The sequence below is a fragment of the Rattus norvegicus genome, chromosome X (genome assembly GCF_021556685.1).
Source record: "Rattus norvegicus strain SHRSP/BbbUtx chromosome X, alternate assembly SHRSP_T2T, whole genome shotgun sequence".
Taxonomy (NCBI): Eukaryota; Metazoa; Chordata; class Mammalia; order Rodentia; family Muridae; genus Rattus; species Rattus norvegicus.
In genome coordinates, this window is record NC_141554.1 from 143,367,670 (window position 1) to 143,394,225 (window position 26,556).

Genomic DNA, 26,556 nt, shown 5'->3' on the forward strand with positions numbered 1-26,556 from the left:
TGTGTGTGTTGGGGTCGATCTTCACGTTAGATGATTACAAAAATATTCTAAAACGAACTCAGAACTTGAACAACTCCATTCCTTCTATCTTCTTATTCAGCAACACCACCACAGTTCTATATATGTTTTAAATGAAACCCTGTGTTTCTGTGACCTCTGGAAGTTGAATTCCAATGCAAGAAAGTGAAGGGTTAAATGGAGAGCAGGACTGACCTTGCCTGCAGCTCTAACTAGGGTGGTGGGAGAGGTGGGGCTCTTCCCACTTCAGGTGCCTTAGACTTCCTGGGAGGGAAGTAGGGAAGAAAGGAGGAAGGAAGACGTGGAACAGAGTTGGTGGGGGTTGAAGGAGGAAAGGGAAGAAGGAAGGGCAAAGAGGTGAAAGGAAAGAAAGGGACAATTTATACAAATTGGGAAATAGGAGGTCCCTTAAGAAAGTGTCTGTAGTTTCCTGTTAGAAGACCGACTCTAAAGATACTTGTGCTCCTCCCTTTGGCTGGCTGATTAATGAAATAATCCCAATTGTCACAGGAATCTCCTGCTGGGTAAAGGGAAAGATTGAAGGGGGAACCTGCTTTCCAAGAAGAGATTACACAGCATTGGCAACTTACACTCAGACTGCCTGGTGGGGTGGATTGGAGTCTAGTGGTGTGTCAACTTCCAGATCACACACAGCGCTGCTCCGCTCCACATACTTCTGGCTCTAGTCAATCCTAATCCTCACGGTAGAAGAACTTGGGAGTCACTAGACCTTTCTTCGTTCCCCTTCTCAATGTGGCTCTGTAGAGTAAATCTCTCTCCACTTTTTACTAACGCTTGTGCCTTTAGTTGGCCTAGCAGAGACAGGTGGTGGAGCTGACCTTGTTAGGACTGCCAGAACCCAGGCTTTCATCTGAAAATCTCCAGTCACAGGCTCTCTGTCCAGAGCCACCCAGGGCTTTCATTGAGTGATCTTGGCTATTTCTTTCTGGTTGAGCCCAGGGATGGTATGCAGGGAGCAGCTTGAAGTGGTGCTAATTGTTCCAGGCCCAGGGCAGCTCAGCCTCTTTTCCTAAGAAATGTGTGGTGAGACTTTTTCACTAATCCAGAAATACCAAACCTCAGTGAGCCTAAGGGCTCAGAATGAGAAAAGAGACCCAGGCTCTGGGTAGCAAGGTAGAGAAAGGAATTTCGCAAATAACTATTGGGTCTGGTAAAAGAGGCCATCACCTGGATTTCGAAGCTTGGGGGCAAACAACAGTGTTGAGATCTTTTGTTTGGTTTAAATACACAGCTGCTCCACCTCTTTGCAACATCTGCTTCTGCATGAAGGACTGATCCTCTCCTATCTGGCCTTCGCTTTTTAAAATCAAGACTTTGGGTTCCTTTAATGGCCCTCTCTCCTGCCTCACCAGACATTCTAAGTACTGACTATCCCCACCTTTCAAAGTTTTCCTTGACACTACTCATGTCTCCTGGTCAGTTCCTTTTCAGGTCCTCTATAAAAGGAAAAAAGAAAATTTCTCTAGTTCACCTGCAATTCCTTCAACCTTCTTCTACCAAGTCCTTCTACTTCCCCCCACTAACACGGTGGAATGCTTCTGGCTTCCTTGCCTCTGCTCCTTCTGTCTGGAAAGGTCACCCTTGGCCCTTTATACCCATTGCTTTCATACCATGCAAGGCTTAGATTAAACACCACCTTCTTTCTCGAATTATTTATGTCCCCTTTATCCTGCAGTTTATCCAACTGTGATTCTTTTCTCATTTGCTCATAATCTGTCCTCCTCCACCAATAAAGCAGTGTGTGCACAACTGCGCTGTATCTACAGCATGTGGCACAGTACTGGGCACATGCTGAAAGCTCACTGAACTCAACTAGTGAAAGAACGAAGGAGTCACTATGTGAGGCTCTGCTGTGAGGGGTTTAGGAATGATGGAAAGCCCTCTGAATAAAGGCGCTTTTCGTTCTGTCCAGCATGTTATTAAGGGGAGAGGTCGTCGGTGGGTCTTTCAGCGTGGTGGGAACCAAGAGATCTGCAATCTTTGGTTGTACTGGGCCATGCAGGTCAGCGAGGCCCTTGGAGAGGCTAGAGGCCACCTTGACTGCCTCTCTTTGTTGCTCCCACCTCCCGGGCTCTGGCCGCCGCTGCCTGCAGTGACTCGTGACTCCCCAGCAGCCGGTGAAGGCCTGAGTCCGTGAGGGAGGGGGCGGTGGGCGCCCCTGGCCCGCCCTCCGCGTGCCCTTCGGACGCTCACAGAGGGTGCTCCGGGAAGCCGCGCCACCGCGGGCTCGCGGCCACCTCTGGCGCGCATCGTGCACGCCTAGCCGGCAGCTCGGCCTCTCCTGAGGCGGGGCCCACGCAGCCGCGCCCCCTTCCCGCGCTTGCCCGACTGGGCTCCCGCGCGCGAGCGCGATTCCCCCGCACCACAGCCCCTCGCGCCACGGGCAGAGCCCAGGCGGACGCGCGCTCCGCCCTACCCCGCCCCGCCCCGAGTGGGCTGCGCCCGCCCCCGCTCCCGCCCCCGCTCCCGCCCCCGCGCGTGCTCCCTCCCTCTCTCCCTCCCTCCCACCCTCGTGCGCCCCTCCCCGTGCGCCCCTCCCGCGCCCTACATCAACCGCCCGGCCGAGGGGGCTCAGTCCGCTGCCGCCGCTGTCCCTGCCGCGCTTTGCTCTCTGAGCTGGCAGCGGCCGCCGGTGCCGCCTAGACAGCTGCGCGGGTGAGCATCCCCAGACAGTAAGCCCGCTTTCCCTCCGCACGCGTGTGAGTGTGTGAGTGAGTGTGTGAGTGAGTGAGAGTGTGTGTGTGTGTGTGTGTGTGTGTGTGTGTGTGTGTGTGTGTGTGTGTGCGCGCGCGCGCGCGCCCGCGCCTCCCGCGTCCCTGGGGAGCCGCAGCTCGTGCTCCGCGGCCGCCACTCCGGGGCAGCGCCGACCTGCAGGGCTTGGGTACCTGCGGCCTCCGGCCTCCGCTGCCTCGCCCACGTTGGGGGCTGCGGAACCTGGGGCTCCAAGGTCCCTTAGGGTGCGTGCCTAAGCCTCCTCCCCAGGGCTTTCGCTCCCCTGGGGGGCCGGGGTGCAGGGGGGTCGGCTCTGGGTGTTTCCTCTGCAAGGATGGAGGGTGGGAGTAAAAAGAGGGGGTTTTTGGTTTTTTTCACCCAGGACGGCGGGCAGTGGGGGTTGGGCGAGGTGGGGGCACCTTTGGGTTTTTTCTTTTTAAAGGATAGCTAGCAGCAGTTGAGAAGAGCAGGGGATGATGATGACGACGATGGAGGGGGGGCTTCATTGGTTTTTACATTAAGGATGGCGCCTGTTGGGCAGGGGAGGAAGGTGGAACCTGCCTTGGTTCGTGGAGACGTTCTGGGAGCTGCTGTATTCCCTTTGGGGATGCTGGGGGGTGGTGGAAGGAGGGGAGTGCAAGAAGAATCGTAAGGGAGGGAGAAGGCTGGTCGTGGTTCTGCTCTCCGAGGGGAATGGCAGTGATATGGGGATTGGGGGTGGGGAGAGGCGACTGGATTTCAGCTTCAGCATGGATGCAAGAGGAAGGTTCTAGCACTTAGGTTGAGCCTTGGTTGAGCCTTGGCTAAGTGGGTTAGGGAGACCGCTGGGTGTGACCTTTCAATTTCAGAAAGCATAAAATTCCCACTAGATGCTGTCCTGGACTCTGGGGAAGAGGTTTCTGCTTCTGAAGTTTCCATTGCTTAGTCTTCCACAACTAGGTAGAGGTTTGAATCAGAAAGACTAAGGGAAACACAGAATGTACTGTGTATTTTCTGCATTTGGACCGTTCGAGATTCTTAGATTCATTCTAATAACCTCCCCCCCCCCTTAACACACACAACTAGGGTGGCACATTGGGACCAGGAGACAAAGTGTATGAATGTGATTTCAGATTTGGTTTTTGAATTTCCTGAAGGGCAAGAGTTCTGTGGTAGAAACACAGCAAGAGAGGAACACATGTCTTTGCTGGAAATCCTCTGTTCTCTTCATTTAAATTATGCCATTGGGACTATCTGAGCCTCTTTTGATTTGGATTTGGAATAGATCCAGTTTTGCTAATTGGAGCTATCATTTTGTAATTGCTTGTAATTCTCCATGTTATCCAATGTATTGCGAGTTTATAGAATACTGGGACTATTTTTGTTATCTTGATTAAGGCCGTTTAAATATAAATATAATGTTCCTTGGGAATGGGAGTGTTCACAGAGTAGTGTAAGTTTAAATGATGGGCCACGTGGAATTGGGTAAGGAGTTCTCACCCTTGCCCATCCCCAGGAACAGGCTACTCCTCATTCCAGACACTTGAAAAGGGATTGGGGTTGGTAATTTTGTCTTTGGAAATGCATGCCCATATTTGCTTAAGAAGAATATGCATTAAAAAGCTATGGGCCTTAAATGTGCTAAGAGAATATTGCTTCCCTGTTTTGGTTGGTCCACCTTCAGTCTTTGAAAACATGTATTTAACATTTTTTTAAGGGCAAATAGAATCTTCATGCAACGGGAAATTTGTTAGCTAGGCCATGATTTGTACAAACCACCATATAGTAAGTTAGTAAGTGTGCGCTCTACTAGTACCATAGAGTCTGTAACCATACATGGCTTTCTAAATACTAGCCTTCCATTCTATTATTTAATTTTTTTTGGAGAAGGAAAACATTTTTTATGCAAGTTGAGATTGGGGGATGAAATAAAAAGTGTAATATGCAGATTGATAAAATACCTCTTTTATGAGTTTTTTGGAGATAATTTAATATATAGTAAATGAATGGGTTACCTGAATGAGAGATTGACTTGCTTATTGCCAATGTTAAAACTAGCAGTACTTAAATGGGTCTACAGGATTCACAAAAGTGCATTTGCTTATGCTGTCGTGTATCCCATTCTACCTTTCCATGGTGTGTGTTCTGTCCCCGTGCAGTAGTGAAAAAGAGCATCAGCAGACGAAGCAAAGGGAGTCTTTTACTTGGCTTTTGGAGAACCTGTTGTAAGATGGGAGGCAAAAGAGATGAACTTTCAGAAACTAACAGTGTGGTGAAGTAATTGTTCTAAATCTTAGAGATTTCACTCATTATCTATTTTTAAAGTAACTTGTAAATTGAACTTCTGCGTGAGAGACTCACCATCGCACCTTCAGTTTGAAGATTTATTTATTCATTTGCTGTAGTCTTGGAGATGGAACCCAGGGCCTCACGTGTGGAGCAGTTGTCTTTAGCATGGGGCTATATCCCTAGCCTAAGTTTAGCCATTAAAAACAAATAATTTGTTGAAGGCACAGCAGCTAATCTCCTGAAGCTTTGCCCTGTTTTCCTAATCTCTTCCTCCTGGTTCTCTTCGTCCCCTCACCCCTCCTTCTACCCCCACCCCCTGGTGCCAGCAACATTGGCTTTTATAACCTTGTGGGAGTTGAACAAATGTTCCTGCTTGCTTGAACTTTAGTCCTTATCTCGTTGGCTGCTTTCCTTAACTTTTGTCTGCACATTTTTTTTTTTTGTTAACTGAACTACCCAGTTGTTTGGATTTGGGATAAAAGGGAGAATATTGTAATTATTTTTCCTTAAGAATTTCTTTTCTTTCAGCTCCTGTTGAACAGAACAAAAAAAAAAAAAAGAAAAGAAAAGGTTTCCCTCCCTCTCTCTCCCTGCCCCCTTCTCTTTCTGCCTCTGCACCCCTCTCTGCCTCCACCCCTCTGCCAGGACAGTGCGTAATTAAGCAAAATATATGACCATTCCTTTCTCCAACGAACATTTACAGTCACTGTGCTGGAGGTTCTTGTATCTGCTACCCAGATACTGAGTATATAAGAAACGGCTCCTGCCTTTCTGCTATGATCATAGAAAAGTAAAGATTAGTCAGTTAATCTGTTGTGAATAATTAAGAGAGATGTCTGGAGTCTTTTAAATATCCACATAGCAACTGTGAATACATTAAACATTTTTCAGTCCTGCACACAGTGTCATTTCTTTGTGGTGACTTCGTTTGTGGCATACCTTTTCATTTTGGGTAATATAGATTGGGATTCAATGAATCTTATTGAGAATTGCAAATTTGATAGCTTTAGTAAACATTTATAGACTTCATTTTGGTGTATGGAAACTATATAGCATTCACATGATTTTGAATATTATAAGTAATTTGAGATGATGTAAAGTATATGGTATAGTATGTGTAGGTTATATGTGAATACTGTGTCATTTTATAGAGAAGACTTGCTCACCTGTGACTTTCGCTATCTATAGGTAGGTAATGGAACCCATCTCCCAACTCTCAATTCTCTTGCTTCTGCCTCCTTATTGCCGAGAATACAGGCATGTGCCATCCCAAACGGCCTGTTTTTCTCTTTTTTATTTAGTCACTATAATTGTATGTATTTATGGGGCACAGCATGGATCATTGATACATATATATGCAATGTGTGAAGATATTTTCTATAAGTTAAATGTAAGGTAGGCTTTATAGGTGTTTAAATTTACCTTTCTTATTTTCTTTTCTTGAGACAGGTTCTCACTATGTAGCCGTGGCTGTCTTGGAGCTCGCTGTGTAGTCCGACTGGCCCAAACACACAGAGATCCACCTGCCTCTGCCTCTTGAGTGCTGGGATTAAAGGCGTGGCTAAATTTATCTTTCCATTATTGTATAGAGTATTAAAAGTGAATGACCAGCCTCCCTTCCTGTGATTTAGATTTAAAATATTTTCTGGTGACATTGAGGGCCCCCAACCACTTTCCTTTGATCAGTTTTGAATTCTAATTGGTCATGGGTGATGGAGCCCAGAAGAGGTCTAGTATTTAATAGCAGCTTGATAAACATTTGATCTTTTTCTGGGTTCCCTCTGAGACCTTGGAGGATTCTTATGTTTGTGGAATGTGCTCTTCATCCCCAGGGAGTTTGCCACACAGGGGTCACTGGACAATGCCCAGGAGGTTTTTTTTTTTTTCCCCAGATGCACTTCCTGGAATCTAGTCACTAGATGTTGCTTAAATATCCTAGCACTTGCAGGGCAGCAACCCCAGCCTAGATGAGTCCAGCCTGAAGTCTCAGTAATGCTGATGCTGATGTAATTTCCTCTGCAAACCCAGGAACACATAATTCCAGGAGAGGAAAGGACAATAGCAGTGTGTTCATGTGACCCTGTAGAGTACTTGGCTGAGCTCATTTGATTAGACTTCAAAGTGGCTAGTTCCTGCCCACCAAACTGAATAATTAGAATAACAGCTTGTGTTTATGGCCCTCGGTTCCAGGTACTTGCATACATTACATATTTCTCTTATTTGGTAAATGAGGAACTGGGTTCAGACAGGGAACTGCCTTGGGTCTCACTGCTGTTAGCCTTGGAAGTAAAGACAAAAATGTTCTGAAATTTATGGTCTCTTTTGTGGAGGGCATCATTTAAAAATATTAACTGACACAATTTTTAAATGCTATTCAAGTTCTTTAGTATATATAGGCTTTCTTATTAGCAAGTTCTTTATAATAAAAATGGTACTGAAAAAATGAAATTTGCTGTATGTTCTAAGTACCATTGAGTTTGCTGGACATTAATTAAAGCCAGGAATGATAAATTTGGCCAGGCTTGGAGTAAGTAGTAAGGGAAGAGAGAACCGGGAATAGGGAGCTAACTTTAATGATTTCTACCTCGTTTCAAGAAGTGTGCTAGTTGGGTTGACACACCCAATCTGGATTGATCCTCTTACTTAGTTCTACAGAGTCATGCATGTTTCCTAGTCTGAGTTTGGGGCCAGGCCTGGGGTTGTACTTATGCGGCAGAGGCAGGCAGAACTCAGAGTTTCAGGCTAGCCTCATCAGGGCTACGTAGAGAAAACTTGTCTTGACAACACTAAAAACACAAAAAACAATAAACACAAAAAAAAAACAAAGCACAATAAAAAAGAGTTTCTAGACTGAACAACTGATAAAAGACAGTTAGGATTTGAGTCGGAGGTCCCATGGCTAAGCCACTTCCCCTGTCAAGACTGGTGTAGAGCTGACATACGGGGGGCAGAGGGGGGAGTCAGTTGGTCCTGGATAAAAAGTAATTTTAGAGAAAGTGTGTGTTGCCAATGGAGTTTGCTGTACTGATGTTGAGAATGAGGAGGTGAATATCTGTTCTTTCTTCAACTGATGAGAATTGAATTTAATGTGGATTTTGTTTCTTCTCCAAAGGAGCTGTGTTAATTTTGGAGAACTTTATTTTCTTTACTTCCTGAAATGTTAAGGAAGATAATCACAAACCTGGGCATGCTCTTTCTGCCATCCAGCCAGGCACTTTCCCTTCTTTATAACTGCCTTATAGGACTAATGACAGCATGTAGTCTTCTCTTTTTATACATTTGAACACTCACACTTGCTATGGAAGTTGTTTTTATAATAAACATTAGATTCATATTTGTGTTTTCCATTTGGGGGTGTTCTGTTTTGAGAGCCAAATATTTATCTTTACTTTTGATGTATTTTGTTTTAGAGCCCAAAGAGGAAAGATTTTTTAAAAACCAACCCAGTAACAATCATATTTTGTCTGGAAAGCAGTTTTGTGAGTGAGTGTGTGTGTGTGTGTGTGTGTGTGAGAGAGAGAGAGAGAGAGAGAGAGAGAGAGAGAGAGACAGACAGAGACAGAGACAGAGAAACAGAGACAGAGACAGAGAGACGGGGGGGTGTGCAGAAAAGGGTCCTCGACTTTCACTTCATTTATTTTAAGTTGGAAAGGAATTTTAACCATGATTCTCCAGGGCGAGGGTGCTGGGGCGGGGGGAAGAGTTATTGAGATAAAATGCGTGTTGTGATTTCTATATAGATTTATATATATATATATTTTTTTCAGCCATAGATTGTGATTATGATAATAATGTCCTGATTCTGACCACAGCAATCAGCCAAGTGCTAATCACCCACTGCATACAGGCATGCAGGGTGGTACTGCCTGGTTTTGCTCCCACCCCCCTGATTGTGATTTGGTTTAGTCTTTGTTGTGTGGGGTATGGAAATGGGCTTTGGGCATGCTAGACTAGTGCACTGCTATGGACCTACATTCCCCAGACTCACCCCACTAAGTTCAGATAGATGGGAAATCTGGTAAAACTTGTAAGAATGCAGAATATGTTCTGTAACTTAGATCTTTCGATGAGAGGATTAGGACTCTGTACTACAGACAGGCCTTGAGAAGCAAATGGAAAGCACCTATGATCTACCACCTAGACCAGTGGTTCTCAACCTGCCCAATGCTGGGACCCTTTAAAGCAGTTTCTCGTGTTGTGATCCCCAACCATAACATTATTTCATAACTACCATAACTAATTTTGCTATTGCTATGAATTACGATGGAAATTATGTGATTTGCAATCCTCACAGGGATTGTGACACACAGACCGAGAGTTGCTGATGTAGAAGTTAGTGACAACTAACTATGAGTCTTTTAAAAATGCAGCCAATTTTTCTTGGTGGACTCAAGTCCATTGCAAAGTTGCAAATTTGAAACTACTCTCAGGTTTTCTAAACCCTCAAAAGATGGAGTTCGAGCTGCCCAGCTAGCCAGTCACAGCCGTATTGCAGGTGAGGAGGGAATTGGACCTGTCATGTGGCCTGCTCCTGTATAAGAAGGTAAGAATGACGCACCCATGTTTCTCTCCCATCTGCTTGATTCGTAAGGATTTCAATATCAGAAATTCATCCCTCCCTTCCTTTTACAGATGAGGAAAAGGAGGCTTAGTTAATGACAAAATTCTGGCTTAGATTCTTGTTTTTCTAAATTGAATTAAACTTTTTGGTGGCCTATACCTGCACATGTCAGGTTTTGGGGCAGGTGAGATGGCTTTATGGTAAAGGGCTTGCTATGTAAGCTCGAGTTGCTAAATTCAGTCTTCAGTAAGCATGCTTATCCCAGCTCTGAGGATATGTTGGTAGTCCCAACCTCTAGGAGGAGGACCCAAGGGACAGTAAGTATAAAAATGAAAGGCAACTTAAAGACTCTTTGGATGGGGTAGTCTAGAATACCACAATGAAGGCTTCTCCATGGAAAATGTTTTTCCTTTATAAAACGAGACATCTGTTATAATTTTAGGATATTTGAAATTTTATAACTGTTTAGATCCAGGTAGGAAATTAAGTTATAGTAGATTCTGGCACTATAGTCATAAATGGATAGTTGTAAACACTTTTATTTTAATCTGACACTCAAAAAAAGTTCCTGAGGGTGGGTCTGGAAAGAGGGCTCAGTGGATAAGAACATTTGCTGCTCTTGCAGAGGACCTGGGATAGGTTCCAGGCAACGATATGGTCACTGATAATTATCTCTAATTGCAGTCGGTGGGGATTAGATGCCCTCTTCTGGCCTCCTCAGGCACAAGGCACTTATGTAGTACGTATACACTCAGGTGAAACAGTCATACATGAAATAAAAAATTAATCTTATTAAAAATAAGTTTTTGGGTCTGGAAAGATGGTTCAGCAGTTAAGAGCACTTGTAGTTTGTTTTTTTTTTTCCCAGCAGATCTAGGTTTAATTCCCAGCACCTATGGCAAGCAGCTGACTTATAACCACCTCTAATTCCAGCTCCATGGGATTCAAACCGTTCAAAAATAGATACTCTGGGATCTGTGGGCACCCACAGTCAAATTCATTTGCACACCCCCCACACACACAGAGACACACACTGAGAGGGAGTGAGAGAGAATGACACAGAGACAGAGACAGAATGAATCTTAAAAACAAGTTCTTTAGGGTTCCTTGCATTTCTCCTAGAGGAAGACTTTTTTCTGTAGCTATGTGGATCCCCCTGTCTGTATGCCCACTGCACGTCTTTTTACCCTCAGGGTGACTTGTCAGCCTATCTCACTGTGCCCACTTCCTTTTCCTCAGGATCATTCCTGTGGCACATTTGCCAGCCACTGTTTCCGCCTTTTTCTTATCCATATTTGCCACAGTTGTACATATAGTAAATAGACTGGGCTGGGTCTGTTTCTCCACTTTGGATGATTTTCAGAGAAGTGGTAAGGTGAGACGATGTGGTGTCAGCAAATAAAGAAATCCCAGTGACATAATAGAATAAACGGAAAAAGGAGAGATACATATATATGTCAACGTGGGAATGCAAAGTAATTTTTCTTTATAACTAGGGTACCAGGGTGTGCAATGATGCACGTGAATCCTTACTGCTAATGACTGAGTGGAACAAAGGAGGAAATTGTCCCTGTGACTAGAGGTAGCCTTTGCTCTGGCTCATCACGTGCCGTGTAGTGAATGCGGTCCATCACCAGCCAGTGATCAGCAACTTGTAGGGTTTGAAAGTACAACGAGTCTGTCATCTGAGAGTGGATTTTCCTTCCGATTTAAACTGTGGAGACATACTGTCGTTTGAACTAGGGTAGATAGAACATGTACAGATGGAAGACTCATGAGGACTTTTTAAAAATGCAGTGCAGCCTAAATAAAAAGGCAGCAATCAAAATAAATCTCCATCTCTTCACTGCTTGTCAAAGTTATGTTTTATTTGCCCATGTAAAATATGGCATATATATTCTAAGATCCAAATGTTCCTAAGGGATTGTAATAAAAGGGATTTGTAGTATCCACGAGGTTGTATTTTTATGTTGGTTTTCTTAGACAGGCTGGCCCTGTAGTCACTGCAGTCCTTTTGCCTCAGCTTCCCTGTTGTTGGGAAGTTGAGCGTAAGCTACCTGGAGCCACATGGTTTTCAATGTATTTTTTCGTACTCCAGAGACAGTAGCTGGATATACAGCAGTTTTGTTGAAAGAATGACTTTGATGAAGAGGTGTAAAACTAACTGCGTGCCTCAGAGTTGTCATTCACTCTGGCTTTAGAGTATGGTTACGGCGGTTGGCTCCTGTTCAGTGGGAGAGGTACAGTTTGTTAGGAAGACTTTAAGCCAACTAACTTCACTGGTTCTCTGCACCATTCCTGTTTGTGGACCTGTTAGCTGGCATCTGGCTGTAAGTGCAACCACTTTCATGTGGCTGGGGAGGGGCTACCGGAGTGAGTTTCTCTCCAGGCTTGCCAGAAACCTGGAGAGAAGGGGGAGAAGAAGAGAAGGGAGAAAAATAGGGGAGAGGAATGTAAATTATAAAGTTCATGATTTTGAATTAACAAAATGTGTGTGTATATATATATACACACATACATATATATACATAAACACACACACACACACACACACACACACATACACATCACCCTGTTCAGAGACGTTTCTTCTGTGCCACAAGAGATTTAGACTCTGAGAGGAAGAACTGAGAAGATATTTTCGAATGTAGCAAATAAATCACACTAAGGAAACAAACTCTAATGGGTGTGTTGGTGAGGAACATAGGTTTGAGACCAAATTGGGATACACAGTCTCAACAAAACCAAATCTAGAAAGGGAAACAAGAAATCAAGTCCGCACATTAAAAGGAGGTGGTGCATGTTTATACCTGTATGTGAAAATAAAGCAGCTGGACTGCTTAAATGCTTACTTTAGGGAGCATCATTTATATATGACCAATGATAGCCATTGAAAAGCTCCAATTTGATGAGTTGTGACAAACGCGTATAGCCATGAAACTACTGTTATATACTGTATAACCTTTTGTACAAGAACCCCTTGCCAAACTAGCTTTTTAAGTTTGTAGATCCTCCTCTATAAAACCAAACCAAACCAAACCAAACCTGGATTTGTATCCAAGATGCAGTCTTGTTTTCTGTATTTAAAGCAAAGTAATATTACAGAGGAATAATATGTGGCTTTTTTGAAACATTTTCCTGGTCACCTCAGTAAACTACTTAGCACATAGTTTCATTACCTATTTGGACTGAAGGCAAATTACAGCCAAGCGAGAAGCAATTGTGTTAACTAGAGCAGTGTATTTTCTTACACAAATCTCCTGAAAAGTCAAATGCTCAAGAACAGGAAAAGTGGGCTAGGGCTGGAGCTCAGTGGGAGAGCGAGTACTTTAGATTAACAAAGCATCCAGTTCAATCCCCAGCACTGCCAAACAGAAACAAACAAAAACCCCAGGAAATGAAACTGTTGAAATTTTGCCTAAAAATTAATGGTGAAATAAAAAAGGGAAAAGATGCTTATTTATATACAGTTATGTTACTAAATGAGAGACTTGTCAGGAGATTTTTTTTACTGTACAAACATGAGAATATACTTGTACAAAGCTAGATAGTGTGGCCTACTAGACATCTACAGTGTATGGAACAGCATATTGTTAATAACTAATAACTTTAATAGCTAATAGCCATAGAGAATCTTATACTGAATATTGGAGGCAATTGAAAGGAAATGATAGCTACTTGTCTGTCTGAATAGAAAAGGTACAGAAGGGGCTGGGGAGATAGGTAGTTTAGTTGGTAACATGATGTTCAGCATGAAGATCGGAGTTTGGATAGCCAACAGCTAATTTTTTTTTATTAAAAAAGCCAAGTGTGGGGACACACACTTACAATTCCAGCACCACTAGGATCAGGGGAAGGAGGTAAGACAGGCCAGTCCCTAGGGCTTGCTGGCCATGCAGTCTAGCTGAATCACTGAGCTGCATGTTCTCTGCTCTCATACATACACCCAGAGTACAGAGAAATTCAGTCTGAGGAGTTTCTTTTCAGCTCAGTGATAATCAGGGTTAGAATCATGATGTCATTGGTGGAGATGTGACATGCTGCGTGGTAGAGACATCTGTATCTTCAGGTACACACAGATAGACACACAAAGTCAGTTAATAGGAATAACCCATGAACCTTCCAACAGATTTGGGGCTGATTTGGGGCTTTTTGTGTATAGACTACGTACCATGTTTAACACTTATGTGTAGAACAGGCTTCTGGTATATTGTCATTTCTCACTTGTATTACTGAATTAAATGAGTAATTCTTTGGGGAAGTTGGGGGTTACTGTAGCCAGCTGCAATCCATCCCTTTCTCTTTTACTGTCAGAAAAATTCAAAAGTCAGGAAGTGTTTTGCTGCCACTCCATTGATAGTTGTGACCCTGGTCTGTGCCCGTTCCCCTGCCACTCCTGTTTTGCCCTGTGGCTGCCCTCTCTGTCTTCCTTCCTGGTTTTCTCTTTATGTGTCTTTCCTGTCTCCTCATGCTACTACTTCTGCACTGCCTCTGCTGTCTCTTAAAAAAGCCATTTGGTAAATGTCTTCAGATAGAGTGGTCAGCAAACAGGAATTTGAGCATCTCTGGGCCAGTGTTTCCGACTTTTCATTTCGTGATCCAATAAAACTTTGAGACTCCTTTCAAGTTTGGAGCCACGCTGGAGGCTGGGGAGTCGTGAAAGGCTGGTATTTAGAGAACGAAAACAATGTATTTCCTGGGCTACTTTATACAACAGTCTTTGAACAATGAATCAGTAAAACTAAAGAAAGGGTTTATGATATTCCTGTGATGCTTCCTTTAACAATGCTTAAGCAGTTAACGCTCAAGGTATATGCATTTAGTGTTCTTCAGAGTGCACTGGAAAGATAGTATCTATCGCCAACATTTGTCAAAGCCTACAAAATGCATGGCACAAAGCAGGAACCCTACTCCTAGAATGTATGTATGCATATTACTTATGCATGTCCTTCTGGAAATTTTAAACCACATTCTTCACAATCCCTAAGGTAGTATAAATGCTCTGTACCCATCGTTACAATATTTGGGATAATTATAGGAAGAAAATGTACATATTCCACATGCATGCAATATTCTCTCCGGAACATTTTCCATACAAAGTTGGTTGAATCGGTGTATGTGCAACCTGTGGATATGGAGCGTTGACTGTACCTGGTACCATTGGAGAAGGTAATGGCACTGGTTACAGGGCAGGTGTGTGATGGTACCTTCTAGTCCCCTTGAAGGTCACTTTCTGGCTTCTTGCCATCTCTCCTTTCCCCTTCCTTTAATTTCCTCCTTATCCTTAGTGTGATCATTTTGGGATTATCTTTTAAAGAAGAAGGAAGACCCCTGCATGACAAAAAGATAGGCCAGCAGACCATAGCTATCAGCGCACTGTTCTTTATATAATTTTCTTACACTCAGAACTTTATTGCTGTAGTAGTTTCTTCAGAATAAAACAGGACTCAAGGTTTTCTGACAGGGAATGTGAAAGCAGAAATTGTGTCACCTTGTAACCTTGGTTATCAGCCCTGCCATGTTTCAGACCCATGTTCATTTTCTTTATATGTTTGCCATTGTTTCTATAGCATATAGTGGCAGATACAAAGGCTCTGAAGGGGCTGAGTACAGAAAGGGAAACCAGCAAATGGTAGTCAGTGCTTAACCTCAGACACATACACACGGGTGGGCTACATGCTATGGACCAGTAAATCAATCTCTAGGCAAGGAGTGGTTACTATAATTGGAGATGCTGTTAGCAATTCAGCACGGATGTGGTAGAAAGAGTATTGAACTGGGCGGGGCTGGACAGGGAGTGGGGAGAGCGAGGAACTGTGAACCCTACCCTGAGGATCATTTGATTCTCTGGGACGATAATTCCTGCACGGAGACTTTGCTTTATAGAAAGTCAATTTACTGGATTGTCTCAACCAAGTGTGGATATTTCAGAGGATGCTCCATTCGTTCTGTCTAAATGAGATGCACAAGGATAAATATCCTTAAATGTTCCAGTATTGGGGCATTTCATATTTCAGATTAGGGAGTTTTATGTGATAAAGTCTAACAAATATTACAGAATGTAGGGGAAAACCCTAAATCTGAAATACCCATAGTTTAAGATTTTAGGAAAGGGCCTGGATGTGATGGCCTGTGCTTTTTTCCCCAAGCACTAGGGAGCTAGAGGTTGGCCGATCTACCTCTGGTCTACACAGTGAGTTCAGGACAGTCAAGGCTACACAGACAGACCCTGCTGAAAAAAATTTTTTTCAGAGAATCTGTAGTTATATAACTTATTTGTTTTTAATTACTATTTGTTGTATGGTATATCTATTTATATCATATAGTTGTACTGATTATAACTACACACTGGCACCTCTCTGTGTGAGATCCTTGGACCCGGAGCACAGAGCACCACCTAGATTCTATGTCCTAGAACCTTGTTAGAAAGTTCATGAGCTCTCCCCAAGCTGGCTGAGTCAGAAGTGCTGGGGATGGGGCTCTGCCCTGTGTTAGGAAGAGGGCCCACATTAGGTAGTCTGATCTCCACTACTATGGAACTACTATGTGCTGTCTGAAGTTGGGACAGTGATTTTCAACTTTTTCTACAGCTAAGATTCATCTCGGGTAACGTTGTCTGATGCGCTGTACCGTTCTGTATTGCTATAAGAGAATACCCAAGACTGAGTGACTTAAAAGGACAGAAGTTTATTTCTCACCATTCTGGAGCCTGAGCAGTCCATAATGAAAGTGGCAGCAGATTTATTGTCTGGTGAGGACTGTTTTCCACTTACAACTTGGTGCCCTAATGCTGCACCCTGTGGAATGAAGTGCCTAGAGGAAGGCCTAGAGGTGAATTCTGTCAGCCATTTTGTAAGAGACCTGAATCTGAGTCACCAAGGTTTCATACTCCATGATTAAGCCACCTAAGGACTTAACCTGTGTCTTAATGTTGCCTTGTTTATGCTTAAAAATGAACTTTAGAGAATATGGAAATAATCACATTTGTGCACCAAGGAAGGCCAGGAGAGGTGGTAGAGGAAAGAGAGGAAGGGAAGGTCATGGCCTGTTTATAGCACTGGAAGGGTGTGCTGCCTGGCAAAGGCCCCACATGAGGAGAAAGGCAGACAGGCTAAAGGGCTCAACGCTCTGGAACGTCTTTTGTGAGGTCCTTAATTTCATTCAAGAGGGAGGAGCCTTGGTGCTCTGATCCCTTAAAGGGTCTACCAAGTGATAAATGTCACACTGGCCATTAAGTTTCACATCTGAATTTTGGAGGGGGCGCATTCAAACTGTAACAGTACCCATATGTCACTGATCTCTCTGGTTCCCCAAGTGTAGCCAGTTTTGAGGGTCATTGGGTACGTGCACAGACAAAACAGAGACACATAAAGTTTTTAAAAAGGTTAAAAGTCGGATGATGTAATCGGTCTGCAGTTAACAGACAGCTTGGACTGTGGAGATGATAAGGAAGAAAGAGTGTGAACATTTGTTGGTGAAGAATGGGCAGGGTCTAGGGCTAGTTGTGCTTAGGCATCCAGGAGGACCAGTGCTCTGGTACAGCTGTCAAAATTGTCACATGGACTCTAGACAGTCCTCTGTCCTTCAGGGGGTTTCACTTAGCTCTATAATTGCAGAGGGGTCTACAGAGACTTATATAAAAATAGAAATTATATGTGCCTAAAAAGCTACCCATAGTCATCATGACAGAGTGGAAAAATGCTGCTTTTTTTTTAAATGAAAGAATGCTTGGAGTTATGGGAAAGTTGTAAACTTGGCAATGACTAATTCAAGCCTCTCAGTCAATTAAGTGAATTTTTATTTTATCATTTGTTTTATTTGGGAGCCACTGTAGTGGTCATTGAAAGAACATCTATCTTCTTATTTTTAAAACACAACAAAAATATCATCGAACATTAGGGCAGAGGACAAGAATGTCGAGGTTTTACCTTTTGACTTCAGCACATATCTGTCACTCCATTTTTCTTGCTGATTTTGCCATACGACACGTGCCTCCGTATGCATTCTTTTGCCAGTGTCTAATAGGTCTAGTTTCCTGTTGTCTATTTTAATGACTCTTGGAATTTGTGAATATTATTCATATTTTTGCATCGCAATCAAAGGGGACACATATATTTTCTTAATCTCTCTTTTGGCCAGAGGTCCCTGGAACTTGTGTGAAGCCATGGGTGTGGAAAGAGCGTCTCCATCTTTAGTCTTGGAATCCGGATGGCAAGGGTCTTCTTTCCCTCCTCCACAGTTTGCTGGTTTAGAGGAAAGACACATCTCTAAACTGCATTGAAAACCTATTAAAACAGGTTCCCACTTATTCCAATGGAAAGCGTAAAAATGCTCACTGCTCCAACTTTGGGAAATCTGTGCACTTTTTAGGTTCTGAATGAAATCAAATCTGTGGAAAAATCTGGACTGATTGCAGCTTTAAATATGTAGCACATACAGCAGATGCCTTTGAAGAAGAGAGCTGATTTTTTCCCAAAACTGTGTAATGGTGATAGTTATCTCTAAATTGTGAAGAGTAGTTAAATAATGTAGAAGGATTGAGGAGATAGTTCAGTGGATAAAGTGCTTGCCACACTAGCATGCTGACCCAAGTTTGGATCCCTGGAGCCCATTTTAAAAATCTAGGCAGGGCTACAAGTCTGTAATCCCAGTACTAGGGAGAATGGAGACAGGGGGATCCCTGGACTTGCTGACTAGCCAGTCTAGCCAATTGGTGAGCTCTGAGTTCAGTGAGAGACTCTGTCTCAAAGATGAAAGCAGAGAGTGACTTCCGTGTGCATACTCATAAGTAGGCGCATCTCCTCACACCCCAAACTAAAAGAAATGCTCAATGAAATGCCATGTATAGTAAAACTGAGACAATACAGAGGGGATTAGCATGACCATACACAATGATGATATGCAAATTTATGAAGTATTCCATATTTTTTGGTGTGGAGGTCAGGGTTTCTAGACAGAGTCTTTGCGAAGCCTTGCCTGTCTTAGAACTAGCTCTGCAGACCCGGTCAGCCTCGAACTCATAGAGATCCGTCTGCCTCTGCCTCCTGAGTGCTGGGATTAAAGGCATGGATAAATACATAAATAAATGTAGAAAATTGTATGTAATTATTTTTAGAGTAAAAGTGCATATTATCATATCTACTATATACCTAATCTTTGAATAACACAACTTGGGCTGTGGTACATTTATATGACTGCAACATACTTAAAAGTTGCCTTGCTTACTGTATTAATGCTTACTGAATAACTGGTTCCGCTGGAGGTCTTATGTTGAAATCATTGAAATAAGGCATCTCTTATCTGAATCATTTATTCTTAATTCTTTTCAGTTCTTCTAGAAGGAACCAGCAGACATTTCAGCTACATTTATTATTGCAGTTTATGGCAACATTGAAAGTGTGTTTTGAATGGCACATATGCCAGTCTTTCAGACTCCCACATCAACACAAGTAGGGAACTAGGTAACAGAAGGGTGAATGGGAAGTCTGAGCGTACCGGTTACCATCACAAATAATGTCAAATTAAGGGGATACTTGGGTCCCCTCCTCTTCGATTTCTTAGGTGGAAGAGAATATCCTGAAGAACAGGATTAAGGGATGGTTGCCATGACAATCATATCCAAAGCATGGGAAAGGAAACAGTGAATCCATGGAGATCATCCATTTTGATTGATTGAGCTGGTCATTTATGTTCATTTCAACAGCCGTTGTCTCTGCATTTTTATTTTATTTTTTCATGTAATTCACCAAATTGGTTAGCAATTTGGGGATCCTTTAAGCTTGGCTGAAAATAATGACAGAGTCATCAGTGTCTATGGCTACAATACTTTTGTTAAACCCCAGTGTCTTAAACATTACTAAATGACATGTCTGGCTCATTCCAGAATAACAAAATGACATTTCTAATTTGACTCACTAATTTGTCAGAACAGGATCAGATTAGCATGATTTATTTGAAAGCATATACCCTAAAATATTCCAATCTTGTTTTAGATTACTTTGGCATTATCACATTTACTCAGTGTTTGGCTGTCCTCCTGTATTTTGGGGTTTTTTGTTTTGTTTTTTGTTGGTTTTTTTTTGCAAATATTGTTGACCCAATATTGTACATTATATCAGGTCAAAGCCACAGTTATAGTGTACATATTGAAAAGTGCACACAGGTAAGACCCCAAATGATGTTAAGTAGGACACACTAGTACAGAGAAGAAAGTGAAATGAAGACGCAGATGCAGTTCAAGTCTCACAGTAGATTTTCTCCTGGTCACTGGTGAGGAAACTCTGAATTATGGAAGGCAAAATAGCTCCATCGGTCTCAGTTGGACCTCAGTCTGTGAATTTTGCCTCCTCAGTCTGAGTCTTTCTCTCTTCTGCCCTCTGGAGGGTGTCAGAGAACATTAGATATGATGTGCAAGGACTTCTGAAATGAGTAGCCAGTATCCTGGTCTGCTAGCATCTTTGAACTGGTAACTTCTCCCTACCCAGCAAGAAGTTGTATAGGTAGTGAGCAGGCAGAGAAGACATTTGTAGGGCCAAGATCTTAGGAGGGAAGCTACCTGGCGTTTCAACTAGAGAACCAAATTCCTTTTGAGTAGAACCCAGTATAAATTGCATCTCTCTCCAGGAATAATGAGTTCTGGAAGGGGAAGATGAAATGGGATATGGAAGCTAGAGTGTGAGGAAATGAAGTTTGAGATTAAAGTTGGTTTGGGTCTAATGAATATATTTGGCATCCAGTATCCGTGGGAGTATAAATAGTTATCATGTTGATAGCATTTTAACTGCTTGTCTGCTGTAAGAAGTGGTGGTTGTGTATCTAATATTCTTCGAGTAACAGCCATGCATTTTATATGCATTTTGATTCTTTGCCTTTGTGGGTTGGTTACTGTTAGGAAGTTCAGGGAGGGGAGGTTGGGCAGCTAATGTAATGAGGTGGAGCCAGTGTTTCACCCCACCCTGTGAGAATCTGGCAGCGTGTGTGCAGACCAGCTGTAACATGCTGTGTTCTTTCACAGCTGCATGAAAGGGTGTGGCAGCAAGTTCCATATGAGTGGCTGAGGGTGGGAGATGGGATTTTTGTATCTGTATGCCATGCAGCCTACCTAGAAATAGGAAAGAAGGGTTTTGCGTTTGCCATCATGAAACATTTTAACATTCTCTAGCACGAACAAAATGTAACATGAAATCAATAACAATGATTTTGTAGTATTGGAGAATATTTCCTCCTGCGTAGGTGGGAAAGGGAGCAAAAGATAGTCCTTTGGGAGTGCTTCTAACTAAACAAGTGTCTTTCCCACTGACACAGATTGATGTGGCCAACAACAGAAAGCCCTCTTTTTTTAGTTACTATTTATTTTTTAATTTCCAAAATACTTTGATCTCTTACTTTTAACTTTTGTATATAAATACATTTATTTATTTTTTTTACATCCCAACCTCCGTTACCCTTCCCTCCTCTTTCCTCATTCCCTTTCCCCACCTCTCCTCTGCCCTTCTTATCCATTCTTCCTCCATTTCTCTTTAGAAAACAACAGGCCTCCCATGGATATCAACCAAACATGGTGTATCAAGTTGCAATGAGACTAGGCACTTTTTGTCCTATTAATGCTGGACAAGGCAACCCAGTAGGAGGAAAGGATCCCTGTAAAAGAGTCACAGATAGACCCTGTTCCCACTGTTGGGAATCCCACAAGAACACTTTGATGCACAACTGTAACATCAGTGCAGAGCACCTAGGTCAGAGCCATACAGGCTCCCTGGTTGTTAATTCAGTCTTTGGTTGTTAATTCATCCCCATATGAGCCCAGGTTGAAGAATTCTATCCTTTTAGTCAACAATTTGTCCATTTGGACTTCAAAATAGTTGTCCTGATCTAAGAACATCATCGTTAAGCTTTTATAAACAGATGACTCTGTTGGTGTGTAAGATGAACTCCACCAGCTCCTGTCTAGCACATACACAATTCAGTCTGTAGTCACTGCCTGCTGAGAACCAGTCTGGAAGTGGTTGTGGGGGTACAGGAGGGATTCCGAGCCTGGTTGCAAGCCTTGATTTATGTTTGTCCTATTCCCATTGAAAGTCCCCGACAGCCTGTTCTGGGTGTGGGAACAAAACAGTTGGCAGCCGATTGTGGTGACACATACCTGTGATGCCAACAGTGGGGGAGGTGGAAGCAGGGGATCCGCAATTTGAAGCTAGCATGGGTCACATGGTGAGATCCTTTCTCAAATAAACAAAACCTAAGTACGGACCTCCTTGGGGAGTTGTCATTCTACCAGGTTCCCTTTACAAGTGATACAAGGTAGAAAATGGGGATGTGTATAGGCTCATGGGGCATCTGCCTGTGTGTGGGGAGGACACTGGGGTGCATTCGTGTCATGGATAGTAGCAGCCAGGGGACACCTGTTTCCTAGTACCACAGCACCATCCATGCAGGGAAGAGCGTGCAAACTAGCCTGCCTCCTAATCCTGTTGTGGGTGGGAGATAACCTCATCTCCATGGCAACAGCTAACCATTCCTCTGGTGACTTGTGGTCTACACTCTGGATGGATCAGAGCTCTCCTGTGGCAGAATATTCTAAAGATGCTAAAAGAGAAAGGAAGAAAGGTTCAACTAATAAATCTATTCTAAATGACTGAATCATTTGTTTTGATTACCAGAGTGATTGCCAAGTGTTAATTTAAAACTGAAATAGGCCATGAGCTCACTTCCCTAACAATGCTGAGAGTCTGAGCTATTACAGCTTGATAATGAGGGAGCCAGATCCACTGCCAGGGCTAATGTTATATGATAAACAGACATTTGGAGAAATATGCAGAACATCTTGGCTGTTCTGTTAACTCTTCTAGTTGTAAATACAAAGGGGAATGTGTTGCTATGAGTCTTTTCAAAGGAAAATAATGTTTTAATTTATGACTTTGCTTCTACAAAGGTAATTTTGCTGTTTTTTTCTCCAATTTAGGCAACTGGTAGCTGTTCTTAGCTGTGCCCAGCCCTCCCGGAACACACCCTGTGTGAGGTGAGAATTATTAATTGCTATGGAATCTTATGCTGATCCCTGACTTTCCAATTTCTCGCATTGTACAAAGAGTTTTATTTCTTTGACAAGTTTAAGAAGATTTATTTTAATTGGCCCGACCAATATCACTGCTTATCCTAAATATTAGCTCTCTGGGGAATGCCTTTTCGAGCACAAATCTCACTTGCTTTGAATTTGGGAGCATGACAGTGAAAGTGGCAGGTGCCATGGGGCTGTGGGAAGATTTGCACGGGATGAAAGAGCAGCTCAGTCTGCAGTGGGAGCAGAAAAGCTGCGTGGGACAGCCACTGCTATGAATGGGGGCTCCTCATGGTGACTGGAGAAATTGGTGCCAACCAAGGGCAGCAAACCCAAAGACACTCCCTGTTCTGGGTGAAAAGTGTCAGGCCACTGTCAAACCTGGTGGTAGGAACACCATAGAGTGTTTCTTCTGGGTCACAATAGTCTGAGCCAACATGCTTCCCTTTTAATTTAATTTTCTTTTTGGATTTGCCTTCAAGTTCAGAAGCAGCCATGCTGTATTGGTGCATGGAGCCACTACTGCCTGGACATTCATTTACTATACACATTGGCTAGCCATCCTCTGCTTCCTTCAACTGGGGCTAACTTATGTCCTGTGATGATCCAGGCTTCCTTATTTCTCCTTGAGAGAGGGACATCTATCTATAAAAATAACTGGAGACATCTAAGGGAGGTCTACTCTGGGTACAATGTAGAAATGTCCCCCAGCCTCTGTACTTATTCAAGGGACATGATATTTAGGAGCACTGTACCTGTTGAGGTTTCCAGTTTCATACATGAGAAATTTGCGGTGTTGGTACCTTCTCTACCTAGGTAAATCTGCTAAATTCTTTTGAATCAATCATTACAGAAACACACAGAGTTATACTGCTGAATCTTACGTAATTTCTTCCTTTAGTCCACTGAGCCCCATTGTGTATCAAGGCAGGAGTGTTAGGACGAAATTCAGGTACTTTGGATTCGATGCTCCTCAGATATACGGCAGCCCTAGATAATTTTCTCTTTACCAGATAAGGAGACTGAGCATTGCTCTCTAAAATATTACCTTGTAATAATATTAAGAAAGCCATCAAGGTCTCACTTATGCTCTGATCCTTGAGCCTGCAACTTCCGCTTCCTCTACAATAAGCAGGTATGAACAAGAAAGTAGGTGGTAATGGTTGGAGCAACAGCTGTCTCGGACCGAAAGCCCCTAAATGAGAAGAAATGGAAGCCCTGCATTTCACACCCTATTTTGAAAGTTATTTGGGATCTAATTAAACCATTCAGGAAAATGGAGTGTGCAATTTCTGCAGGAGGATGGTTGAAAATTTAAAATGATGTGTCCCTTTTAAACTTTATAGAGAATTTATCTTCCACAAAGTTTATAATTGTAGGAATTGATATTATTCCATTTGACTGCCTTCAGTTTATAAAATTATTAGCACAGTTGAGCACAACCTGATCCTTTAATAAAAACCATTAAAGACCTATTTTCTGTGTATAGGTAGTTTGCCTGTATATGTGTCTGTCCAGTCCCTGAGGAAACCAGAAGGGGGCACTAGATTCCCTGTAACTGGATTTACAGTCTCTTGTGAGCTGCCACGTGGGTGCTCCTCAAACCTGGGGCCTCTTTCCAGCCCTCACAACATAATTGTTAGCAGACACGTGAGCTGGGTAAAATGAGTACTCTGATTTGTACTGTAGAAATGATAGTATTGTTAATGGATTGAATACACTTTTACATTTCGGAAATATTTGTGTAACTGCCATATGGTTTTTTTCATTATTGAACTGGCAGGTTTTTTTTTTTTATATTCACCAAACAAAATCCTCAAAGATAGTAGTCACAATGATTTGATGTGTGTCATGTATATTGATGTGATCTCTCTTCTTGGAACCCAAGTAGTCAGCATGCAAATCAGCACAGATGGATTTCGCAGACTTAAAGAGTTTAGAACTCTTGAGTCTAGAGCTATGGTCTGAAGCTGGTAAGCTGGATCTGGCAAACAGAGATGTTGTTTTAAAATGCTAGTAAGTTGCCAGCCTTGAAAATTGAGAGATTTCACACCCTTAAACATCCACATTTCCCATGTCTTGAGATACAGAAGATTTGGCACCACAAACCCTGTGTTCCCATTCGGCTATTACAGGCTGCCGCCAAATTGCCGCTGTTCTTTTGCAGAGAGCACAGGCTGGGAGAGATTTGCCACCGGCTCCAGCCCTCCCTGCAGTCTTCTTGACACAGAGGGTGGGAGCCTGTTGCCATTACTAGAACACTGTGCTCACATAGGCACTTGGCTTTTCAGTCTCAATTCAAGATAAGATTGGGTGCAAAGTTCAGATTACCCTGTCGTCTTGCGGATCACTAGGTTTATTTTTCTGGGCTGAACCACGTTCATTTTAAGGGCGTGCTTAAGATTCACTTTAAGGTGGCAGGTGAACCCTAATAGGGGAAGGACACTTACTGATGGTACTGATGAAGAAGAAAGATATTTGAGCAGTCTCTTCTTACAAAGGCTTGCTTGGGTCAGTCTTGCTCCAGTACACCTCAGTTCCCTTCTGATTGCAGCAAGGTAGCTAAAAAACACAACCAGTTCTAATGTAACATACCACATGTAGAGGATAAAGAAAACTTGTGTGAGATTTTATTCTAAATTATATGCTTCTAGAAAAATATTATTTATGTTAGAGGCCCAAGAATTATGAATTATGGACAAGAACTTTACATTTAATTTTCAGAGAACAACATATTAGGATACATTGATGTAAGACTGCAGAAAATAGGCTAATTATCAAATCCATAGGTGTGAAATAACCATGTAAGTTGTAATAAGGTGGAAAAGTCAGAAAAGAAGATAGTCTTTCTCTAACTCTACCGTGAAAAGGGTAATTATAAACAAAAGGAAACCATGCCCAGAAAATTTGCCACACACATAAAAAGATAATTTTGGCATTATATACAGATATCATGCAAATTGTAAGAATATACGCATAGGCCTGGCATGAGGTAGATGTTCCAGACCCATTGGATGAACAAACTCTTTGGGAGGTCCATGGATAAAAGATAGTCACAGTATGTCACAAAGTGAGCAGATGCATGAAGCCATTAGCCTTAGTGGTGTTTAAAGACGAACAGTTGAAACATAGATTAAGGCTATCTTCGCCCTTAAAACAAGAGAAACAAAATGGAGTGCAGTGCTAAGATGGCCACCTTCCTTGAGTGATGTGAATTAGCTTGTAGATTGTGGCAGAAGTCACATGTGTATACCTTCAAGTTTTGTAATCCTGTTTGGGGAAATGTGCCCTAAGACACATTGTCCCAAGAAGAGAAAAATGACCTATATTTTAGGTATTCATCATAGTGCTACTTGTAAGAATGAAGTGTCCAGCATTAGAAAAAAACTACTTTATTTATTCAACAGGTACTATCTTATTCAGTATTAGTCATTGAGCCTAGGGCCTCCTGCATGCTAAGCAAGCATCCTACAAGGGAGCAACATCCCCAGCTTGCTTTTTACTTGTGACGTGTTTACTTCAACATGTTTGCCCACGTTGGTCTCAGAACTCACTCTGGAGCTAGGCAGGACTTGAACTTAGGATCCCCGTGCTGTATTCTCCTAAGAACTTGGGATTTCAGACATAAGGCTCAAGACATACTTCTGCCTAGGTCAATTTCGATAGCTCTATGGCGGAATGGCCTGAATTAGTTAAACATCTGAATTCTGATGTGTGCTTATTAATGCAAAGGAATATAGCTAGCAAACACTACAGTGAAGACTACAAAATTGTATATATATATATCGTGGTTATACCCATGCAAGGTGATATGGATGTATGGACAGGAACTGGGTGGCACGTGGATGAATGTAAGTAGCACTTTATTTGAGATTTCATGATGCATATCCATTTTAACATAAGTGCGTCGTACTGAAAG

At 42.6% G+C, this 26,556-nt stretch overlaps 1 protein-coding gene and 1 non-coding gene across 13 annotated transcripts in view; both read left to right on the forward strand.

The window, feature by feature from the left end:
- Positions 1-2,612: 2,612 nt before the first annotated feature.
- The window catches only part of Fhl1 (four and a half LIM domains 1), a 59,445-nt gene continuing 35,501 nt past the window's right edge, over positions 2,613-26,556 (forward strand). For 3 of the 12 annotated variants that reach the window (XM_087599152.1, XM_087599156.1, XM_087599160.1), the window contains exons 1-2: positions 2,613-2,711; positions 22,542-22,598. The gene's annotated coding sequence lies outside the window, so the exon portion shown is untranslated. Of the gene's footprint in view, positions 2,997-22,541; positions 22,599-26,556 lie in introns of all 12 variants that reach the window. The other 9 variants (XM_087599150.1, XM_087599155.1, XM_087599158.1 and 6 more) reach the window with 4 other exon arrangements.
- Positions 18,404-18,509, forward strand: LOC120099414 (U6 spliceosomal RNA). The gene has a single exon (XR_015647272.1). It is a non-coding gene; the product is annotated as a U6 spliceosomal RNA (small nuclear RNA).